Source organism: Danio aesculapii, chromosome 19 (assembly GCF_903798145.1).
Source record: "Danio aesculapii chromosome 19, fDanAes4.1, whole genome shotgun sequence".
Lineage (NCBI taxonomy): Eukaryota > Metazoa > Chordata > Actinopteri > Cypriniformes > Danionidae > Danio > Danio aesculapii.
The window spans coordinates 4,762,525-4,773,289 of record NC_079453.1 but is presented as its reverse complement, the minus strand read 5'-3'; the positions used below and the strand labels follow the sequence as shown (position 1 = coordinate 4,773,289).

General features: G+C 36.4%; 1 protein-coding gene across 1 annotated transcript in view; it reads right to left on the bottom strand.

The window, feature by feature from the left end:
* Positions 1-10,765, bottom strand: part of trappc9 (trafficking protein particle complex subunit 9) — a 63,531-nt gene that overhangs the window by 27,305 nt on the left and 25,461 nt on the right.

Sequence of the window (10,765 nt, the reverse complement as noted above, 5' to 3'; positions counted from 1 at the left end):
AATCTGAAATATACGTGAAACTTTTGTCAATCTTGCAGCACTTCTTAACGTTTATGCATTTCAGAACTTTTCCCTTCAAAAATTAAGACTTCAAGATGAGAAAATAACAAGGGTTTGGGGCAAAAAAAGCTACCAATATTAATATAAATCCTGCCCCGTCTCAATAAAACAAAATCGTTTATGGCTGTGGCAATCAAAGTGAAAATACAAAAATACTGCCTTCTCTGGAATGGTTTTAGCAAAGAATAACTTTTAAAGTTAGAATAAATGTTGATGATATCTTCAAAAACATATTGTTACGTCCTTTTAGATGTTAATATTAAACTAAGGGTTTTTGACCTAACATATAATAGTTGAGTGTGTGTGTAACAAATGGAGGGAGAAAGAAACGACTGAAGAACCAAATATCACTGCAATTGTTTTTTACCCATACTAAGTTAACTTGGTGGATTAACCATAAAGTGGATTGACCATAAAACAATTAAGCGGACTTTAAATAATCTCAAGAATTGTGATATTTCAGCTAATTTTAATAAGTAGTTTGAACAAGCAGAAAAAAATTTTTTTTATTATTACTGCGTGCCACCTATAAGCCGCAATAAAACTTCAGTGAATAAATGCAAAACGCCAGCGAGCGAATATTACTGTCTATAAAACCCATGTTCATCACTCCCTTCATCTTAAGAATTATTGCGACAAGAAGGTCGAGCCCAGTCAAGCTTTGTTTGTACATACAGCATCTTTTTCAGCTCAAACTGTCAGATAGACCTTATCAAATTTACAGTCCTAAATTACATCATCCGGCAGTGGAGTAACAAAGTCATCCATCAGGGAAGTCACAGAAAAGAGAGAGAGAGAGAGAAATGAAGCTAAACTGTGCTTCTCCTGAAAAAAAATGTGCCAGCAGCTCTGGAATGATTGTGAGGATTTATCACACTCACATGACCGTCTATTTCACACTCACCTTACACTCAATTCATGCAAATCCACACTAAGCTTTACAGCAGAGAGGGTGCAACCTGAAACTGCAACAACTTTCATGTCTGATGCTTTTCATCAGGAACCCAGAACAGCATGTTACAATACTCCTAAAGCTAGCTACAGTATGTCTCCATGCACATATTTTTATTTCTATACATCCCAAAATGTCTTTATACCATGTCATGTATATAAAATACAAAACAAATAACGAGTCTGGCGTCTCATTTAAAAACACAACATACACATAAAACTGGGGCAGAAACTTCCTATATATAAACTATATGCTGTGTGAAAAAGTGTTTGACCCTAAACCTAATAACTGGTTGGACCGCCATTAGCAAAAACTGCAGTCAAGAAAAACTAAATAAAAACTTTGAAGTGGCCAAGTCAAAGTCCTGACCTGAATTCAATGGAGATGTTATGGCATGACCTTAAATAGGCATGCTCAAAAACCATGCAAGTATATGCAACTTATCAAGCAAAAGTTTCGATCATAAAAAAACAAACTTGATGGGAGAATGCACACAGCCGTAAGTAAATTCTAAGGAAACATTAATAAACAAACCTAAATATCGACTTAATAGACCCACTTTAAATCATCATATGAACCACAATCAATAATAAATAAATTTACATTTATTATTGGTGTACATTCAATTTTAGGAAGGTTTCTACAATAAATTTATAAATCAGACCACTTGTGAGTAACAAAGTATCAATACTGCACATTTAACTTATGTAATTTAAGGAATATTCTAAACTTTGGAGTGGTCTAGTTAAAGTCCTGACCTGAATCCAATTGAGATTCTGTGGCATGACCTCAAACAGGCAGTTTATGCTTGAAAACCCTCCAATGTGACTGAATTACAACAAGATGAGTGGGTCAAAAATCTCCACAGCGCTGTAACGGAGTTATCATAAAAACCTGTTTGATTTTTTCTTCTGTCGAACACAAAGGAACATCGTACATTATATTATTATTTTTTCCTAGTATGAATGGCCAACAGTTTCCAACATTCGTTAAAACATTTTCTTTTGTGTTCAAGAGAGCAAAAACCACTTGGAAACACTTGAGGGTGCGTAAATAGTAACTTTTTTTTCTTTTTTCTTTTTTTTGGCTGAACTATGGCATTAAAGGGATAGTTAAAAAAAAAAAAAAAAAACACCTAAAAATGCAAATTTACAGTGAAATGAAAAAGTGTTGGCCCCCTTACTGATTTCTTTTTCTTTCTTTTTTTTTGCATTTTTGTCACACTTCAATGTTTTAGATAATCAAATATCAGTCAAAGATAACACAAGTAAAGACTAAGGGAAAACAAAATCCAAAACATCTAAGCTCTGTATGAAAAAATGCTTGCCTTAACACCTAAAAACTGGTTGGGCCACTCTTAGCAATATCAACTGCGATCAAGAAATCCAAAATGAAGAATTTGGAGTGGCCTAGTCAAGGTCCTGACCTGAATCCAATTGAGATGCTGTGGCATGACCTTAAACAGGCAGTTTTAGCTTGAAAACCCTATAATGTGACTGAATTACAAGATAAGTGAGTGGTCTAAGGGTGGACCAACCATAGAGTTTAGGACCCAACCATTATTAGGGTTAGGGGGCAAACACTTTTTCACAGAGGGCTATTTACAGTTTGTAGTTTTGTATTCTGTTTTCCCCAAATAACAAAAAGCCTTCATTTAAAAACTGCATTATGTGTTTAATTGTGTTCTCATTGAGTAATATTTAAATGTTTGATGATCTGAAATAATTAAATGTAACAAACATAAAAAAAGAAAAAAATCAGTAAGGGGCAAACATTTTCACACCACAATTTACACACCTCAAATGAGAAATTTTGTTGAACCCTAAAGAAGATATTTTGAAGAACGCTAAAACCAGGAATCATTGACTTCCATAGTAGGAAAAACAAATACAATGGAAGTCAGCTGTTACACATCTGCTTGATGTGTGTTCATTTTAGGTCCAGCATTTGTTATTGAATATGCCAAATTATAAAAAAAAAAAAAAAAACAATATTTCCCATTATGTAATGTGCACAAACAAGGAACAGATTTGGTTCTTCTAAAAGTTTAAGATGTTTTAAACATGCATCTTAAATGGAAGATGACTTAAATGTATATTTTGAGTATAAATGTCTCCATTTTTCCAAGAAATAAACCAAATGCGACTTGCTTTATAAAATACCAAATTTAATGAGATCTGCTGCCATGCGTTTAAAATTGCACACACATCTTATTTGCATACCATCCACCATGTGAGACTTAGATACTTAGTGTGTCCCAAGTGAAACCTGCTAGGATTTACGCAGGTCTTTGAGTTACAATTAACCAACAAGCCTTTGCACAGCAGAAGAAGCGGCTTGTGATTTTTAGCAGTGGTCAAAAAAAGTGAATTTAAAATTGAATAATGAATTTAGCAAACGCAACAGTGTGCAACAAACAGACCTGTGGATTCAAAATGCAAAATTGATGTTGTAGTATGTTCCAAGACTGTCCCAAAACAATCCCAACACATGACTTATGCATAAACCTGCACGATCCTAAAAGTGTAAGCACACAAACAGAGGATTCTGTGTTTTCAGGGGTCATGAAACTCCAAATATAAATTATGAACAAAGACTAGGCTGCATGCAGACAGTGTGTGGGGATGTCCACCGATTCTCCTAAGTTAACTTTAGGCTTTTTCTATAGTGAACATTGTATATGCCATCTTGAAATCCTTGCACCTTTAGTTAGGTTTCTATCCTACCACAAAGCAAATCTGTTCAAAGTTCTCAAAAAAAAAAAAACATTTAAATTATTATTTTAATAATAAATATTTATTTTCCCAAATAGAGCTATTTAAATCATCTTGAAAAAATTATATTCATATTGCAATATACAGTTGAAATCAAAATTATTAGCCTATTTTTTTCCTTTTTCAAATATTTCCCAAATGATGTTTAACAGAGCAAGGAATTTTTCACAGTATTTCCTATAATATTTTTTCTTCTGGAGAAAGTCTGATTTGTTTTATTTTGACTAGAATAAAAGCGGTTTTAAATTTTAAGATCAATATTATTAGTCCCCTTAAGCAATACTTAATATGGAAAAAACCATATATATACACAATGACTTGCCTAAATTACCCCAAATTGCCTAATTAACCTAGTTAAGCCTTTAAATGTCACTTTAAGCTGAATATCTTGAAAAATATCTAGTCAAATATTATGTACTGTCATCATAACAAAGATAAATGAAATCAGTTATTAGATAAGTTATTAAAACTATTATGTTTAGAAACGTGCTGAAAAAAGTATCTACGTTAAACAGAAATTGGGGAAACAAATATATACAGGGGGGGGGGGGGTAATTTGGACTGTATATCACAAAAAAATGAAGTGTTTGCAATGTTAGTTTATTCCAATATCATGCAGCCCTAAAGCCATGGTCACACTGCACTTTTTGTATGCGAATGCAGTAGACCAGAAACTCAAGTTTTGTATGTCGCTGCATTCAAAACTTTAAGTTTGTTGAACTCTAAGCTCTGATTTCATGTCACGTGAATGCGTGAGACCAATAGACGATTAAAAAGTGACCTCTCTGTACTACGATTGTCACGATACTAGAATTCGGTACATCTATGTCCAGCTAACATTGAGCGCTGTAAAGCACATTCTTAAACAGCACTGATTTGCTATTGTGTTCACATCCTCAACAGAAATGACTGTGATTGGCTGTGAAGGTCATCAGCTCACAGAACTCACCACTGTTTACTGAGTGAAGCCACAGATACAGGGACACTGAAGCATTTCAAAGCCGCGATTAATCAGCAGATCGCTCTTATGTCCGCTTATAGACAAACAAGCTGATCAACGTGACTTTGAAATGCTCCAGTGTCCCTGTATCTGTGGTTACACTCAGTATATAGCGGAGAGTTCTCAACATATCATGTAGTTTCGAATTTAAGTTTTTTATTATTAAAGAAAAACAAAATATAAAACTACACAGCCCCTTGTGAAACAGTGTTTGCCCCTAAACCTAAAAACTGGTTGGGCCATTCTTTGCAGCAACAACTGCAATAATGAAAAACAAAATGAAGACTTCCTAGTCAAAGGGCCTAGTCAAAGTCCTGACCTGAATCCAATTGAGATTCTGTGGCATGACCTAAAATTACCTCTACATGCCTGAAAACCCTTTAATGTGGCTGAATTACAAGAAGATGAGTGAGCCAAAAACCTCCACAGCACCTTAACAGACTCACTGTAAATTATCGAAAACTCTTGATTGCAAATGTTGCTGTTAAGGGTGGATCAACCAAGTTATCCAGTATTTTTAGTAACATGTTATGTACCGTTATCATGGCAAAGATAAAAGAAATCATGAAAAACAAAATTAAGACTTTGGAGTGGCCTAGTCAAAGTCCCGATCTGAATCCAATTGAGATACTGTGGCATGACCTAAATTGACCTCTTCATGCTTGAAAACCCTCTAATGTGGCTGAATTACAAGAAGATGAGTGAGCCAAAATTCCTCCTCAGCACTTTAACAGACTCACTGAAGGTTATTGAAAACTCTTGATAGCAAATGTTGCTGCTAAGGGTGGATCAACCGAGTTATATTTCCAGTAAAATGTTATGTACTGTCATCATGGCAAAGATAAAAGAAATCAGTTATTTGAAATGAGTTATTAAAACTATTATGTTTAGAAATGTGTTGAAAAAAATATCTCCATTAATCAGAATGGACTGTATATCGCAAAAAAACAAAATATTATAATGTCAGTTTATTCCAATATCATGCAGTCCTAAAGCCATGGTCGCACTGCACTTTTCCTATGCGAAATTCAAAACTTCAAGTTTGGTAAGCCTCGATTTCATGTCACGTGAATGCATGAGACCAATAGACAATCAAAATGTAACCTCTCTGTACTAGGGTTGTCACGATACTGGAATTAGGTAGCAATCAATTCTGAAATTTTAAAAACAGCTTGCTAATATTTGAGCGCTGTTGAGCACGTTCTTCTTATTTGCCATTGTGTTCACATGCTCAACAGAAATGACTGTGATTGGCTGGAAAGGTTATCAGTTCACCAAACTCATTGCCGTTTACTGTCTGTAACCACAGATACAGGGACATTGAATCGGTTTAAAGCCGCGATTCCTCAGCGGATCACTCGTATGTCAGCTTATAGACAAACCAGCTGATCGACGTGACTTTGATACGCTCCAGCGTCCCTGTATCTGTGGCTTCACTCAGTAAAAAGCGGTGAGTTTGGTGAACTGATGACCTTCACTGCCAATCACAGTCAATTCTGTTGAGCACCTGAACACAATGGCAAATCAGCGCTGTTTAAGAACGCGCTCAACAGTGCTCAAACATTAGCGGGAAATTGATGTTTTTAATGTTTTAGTATCGATTAAGTACCGAATTCCAGTATCGTGATAATTTCTGTACAGAAATTTTAAATATGGACCAATCACTCGCTTTATCTATGTCAAATCATTTTCTTTTGTCCCACCCCTTTTCGCAGCGCCATACAACGAATTTCGCACGTGCACACTCTAGTGCAGGGGTGGCGAACCCGCGGCTCGCGAGGCGCTCTTTTACTGCTCTTGTGCGGCTCAACCTCTCGCGCGATTAAACATACATTAACCAATTGACTAATGCCCCATTCACACGGGGCTTCAGCGTTGCTCGCTGCAGAAGCTGGGAGTAGCTCAACTTTTCAAGCGCCAATGGACGCGTCAGCCAATCAGATCGCTGTATGCAAATACACCTGCTAGACAGTGGCCTATTGCTGACTGAATTTCATTTTCTGACGCTTCTATGACGATCGTTTCAGCTCTAACTTCAGACACGCCTTCAGTCAAGGGTTGACACTGAAGCCCCGTGTGATTGGGGCGCAACACGAGTGACGTGCAGTTCGTTAATATCAATCGTCATGGCAGAGTCAGGAAAGCGTACAGCTAAGCGTAAATACGAAGATGAGCGCAGAACATTTTTATCTGAATGGGAGGATTTATATTTTTTGTTGAAAGAAATGGAAAGCCATTCTGCTTGATATGCCAGACTTATGTCTGTGAATCACTTTTTTCGACACTGAAACTAGTGAAATCAAAGCATCGCTCTGTTCTTACTGACACACATGTGAAAGAGTTACTACGAGTAGCCACAACTGAATACGAGCCAGACCTGAAAAAGATTGTGGAAACCAAGGAATGTCAGGTGTCCCACTGAGTCAAGTAAAATGAGGTAGGCTAATTTAAATCTATGAAAACTATTGCGTTATATAATTAGGTGTATAAGTTATTGTGACAGATATACTGTTGTTTGCGCATCTGTTGTGTGGCTTTTTTTTTTGGCTCATCATGCCAAACAGGTTCGCCACCCCTGCTCTAGTGTGAATGCGGCTTAAAATCACCCCGTTCAAATTTGACTATTTACATAAAGCTGTTGCACATTTATCTGCGATCTGTTATAAGGCAGCCTCTTCACTACGTGTTTAGCTTGAAATAATACACGTAGCTTTGGTTGCAGGATCAAAACGTTTGGAGCGAACAGGCCTCTGAGTCTCCGAGAAGTGGTTTTACAGTACTCCGGGGTCTGCTGTACTTCCCTGTTCAGTCTTTTGTGTTTTCACTGGACTTTCTAAATCCCCTGCGCACAATGGCTGAGCTAAACGCAATCAATCAGAGCTTGATGATATATTCTCTCTCTCTCTCTCTCTGTAAAGAGAGCTGAGCTAGAGAACTCCCAGGCCAATTAAAAAGCCATTTTCTCTTCTCTCTCTGCACTCCATGGTGTCTCTATTGACCCGGGCGCTCTTCTCTCTTTCACTTAAAGCTTCGGTAAGCCGGGGTCACCCTCAACTTCGGCTGACACACACCAAGGGTCTCGGTGCCCTCCTGCTGTCGATGGCATCCCGCGTTTAATGCAAAAGAAGGACATTAAATCTGCTGCTGTGACTGAAATGAATACAGAATAATCATATGGAAAGACTAAATATATCTGAATGAGGGAACGGCAGGGTCTGCGTGCAGACAGCGGTTATAAATCTTGCTTATAGTGAATGTGAAATCAAAACGGACTCTATTCTTAGTTGCTTAATAAATGCAGCTGGTCTCACGCACGATTAATCGCCGTACATTTCTCAAAATCACGACAACATTCTCCAGGCTCTGAAATACTAATAGAACCAACGCTGAAAAAATATTGTGTTAAATGGGTTTTTTAAAGCATTGCTAGATTATAGGGGTTCCTCTGTGCTTGTTAAAGAGTTTGAAATGAATTAACATTGGCATGTGGTTGCCAAGGTGTTGCTATACAATTGCTATGGTATTCTAAATTAATTTTTGAGAGTGTTTTCTGGGTTGCTGCCAAGGTGTTGTGATGCACTTGCTAAACTGTTTGAAATAAACTTTGGAACATTGGTATGTTGTTGCCAAGATGTTGCTATGCACTTGCTAAAGTGTTTAAAATTATTTTTTTTAGAACATAATAGTTGCCAGGGTGTAGCTATGCAGTTGCTATGGCATTCTAAATTGAAGGCCCCTCCCCTTCTTTCGGCTCAAGTCTACCTCAGAAATTTTTCAAAAAATGCTACATGATGGGCGTGGAGCGCTGCGAGCAGAGGGAGGAGTGGGCGTGGCCAGCAGAGCAGGGGAGATAGAGGGGAGTGAACAACAGTTGTCAGTTGGCTCACAAAATGAGACACAAACTGTGAGGGGACCCATGATTTTATAGTTTACATAGTTAAAATGCAAAATAAACAGATTTAATGTCCTGCTACATTTGTTAATCGTCATTTCATATACACGTAACCACATGTCATGTAAACGCTATAAATGAGGACTTCTCTCCTCCTGAATCCCCGGGTCTGAATGCAGACACATTGGATAGCAGTACAGCAGGTCTCTTGCCTTGTCTATTCCAACCATTAATCCTGCTGGTAATGTGAAGATATTAAACATAGTCGAACGCAGCAGCACGGTGATGTGTCTGAATGGTAGCAAACTCAACTGATAAAAGACAAAGTCCGTCCTCCTCCAATTTTTGAACGGCTCTCCCGACAAAAATGTTTGCTGCAAACTAACAGCTTTGCTGTATGAGCCCTGACAGAATTGTGGGGAAAAGCATGCAACAAACCCCGTGGATCATGGAAACAAACATATAACGTTACGACCCTTCATGAACGGCTAAATACTGCTTGCCATGCCCGGACGCGGTCTTACCCAGTCATGGGTCTCACAGCAGGTCAGCCTAGTCTTCGGAAAGCACGTGCTCTCATGAATAATTAAGAAGCAGGGTCTTCTCATAGGTTAAGAAAACTTTGCTATAAATAATAATGAGAAACCTACGCATCATCACTTCACTAGCAGATTTGAGTTACGTCACTGATTTAGTGGTTTAAAGACATGAACAGTATGAACAGGTGTTCTAAATAGAGTTTAGACCATTGCTATAGATTTCTGCATGTTTTCAAGTAACCTGATTTGCATTTATTACTTTTCAAATAAAAAAAAGATTAAATGAATAAAATAAACTACAATATAATATAATATAATATAATATAATATAATATAATATAATATAATATAATATAATTTAATATAATATATTTTGATATAATATATACCATTTTGAGGTCAAAATTATTAGCCCCTTTAAGCTATATTTTTTTCGATAGTCAGAACAAACCATCGTTATTGACCTTATTCTTCAATGCGGAAGTGCGCTTGTTTTTGCGATTGTTTTAGAACTTCCGATTCAGCTGCCAATGGGAGAAATGACTATGAATAATAAACGGCAGAAAACGGTTAAACTACTTACTCTACAAACAAGTATTTGCATGACAATACAGACAAAGTAGAATAATATAATAAGAGAATATCAGTTTGCAACATCAAGCAGCAAAACGAGCTGTTTTTAACGTTTAAAAATGAATGGAAGTGAATGAGACCGGAAGCCTCGTGCCAAAATGATTCAAATGGCTGCGCCCTCTCGTACGCGGAGAATAAGGTGAATACAATAACTTGCCTAATTACCCTAACCTGCCTACACTGAAAAAAGTGTTTCCTGCAGAACTGTTGCAAACAATTTATTTGTGTTGAATTTAAACAAACAAATTAAATTGAGCAATGTTCAACTTAATTTGTTTGTTTAAATTCAGCCAAATAAATTGTTTACAACCATTTAACGTAAAAAAATTGAGTAAATCCAAGGAATCATCTATGAAAAAAAAAAAAATTCAGTTTAGTTAACCTAATTAACCTAGTTAAGCCTTTAAATGTCACTTTAAGCTGTATAGAAGTGTCTTGAAAAATATCTAGTTAAATATTATTTACTGTCATCATGGCAAAGATAAAATAAATCAGTTATTAGAGATGAGTTATTAAAACTATTATGTTTAGAAATGTGTTGAAAAAATCTGCTCTGAAGATTAAACAGAAATTGGGAGAAAAAAAAATAAACAAACGGGGGGCTAATAATTCTGACTTCAACTATGTTATTATTATATTAAATGTTATCAAACCAAATATTATCATGTATCACTCCAAAATGTGTGTAAAACATTATACAAATTAAAGCAGCATTGTGATTGCAGTTTTATGTCATCATTAAAGAACATTAATGATTGATGAGAGTCACAGGAACCTGACGGATACAGACAGACCCTCTGTCTTCCTCTAAAGCTAAACATCGTTTATTATTCCATGCATGTGTGTGTGCGTGTGTGTGTTTGAGTCAAGCAATAGGTTGAGAGGATTTCATATTAAAAAGAATATAGTTAAGGA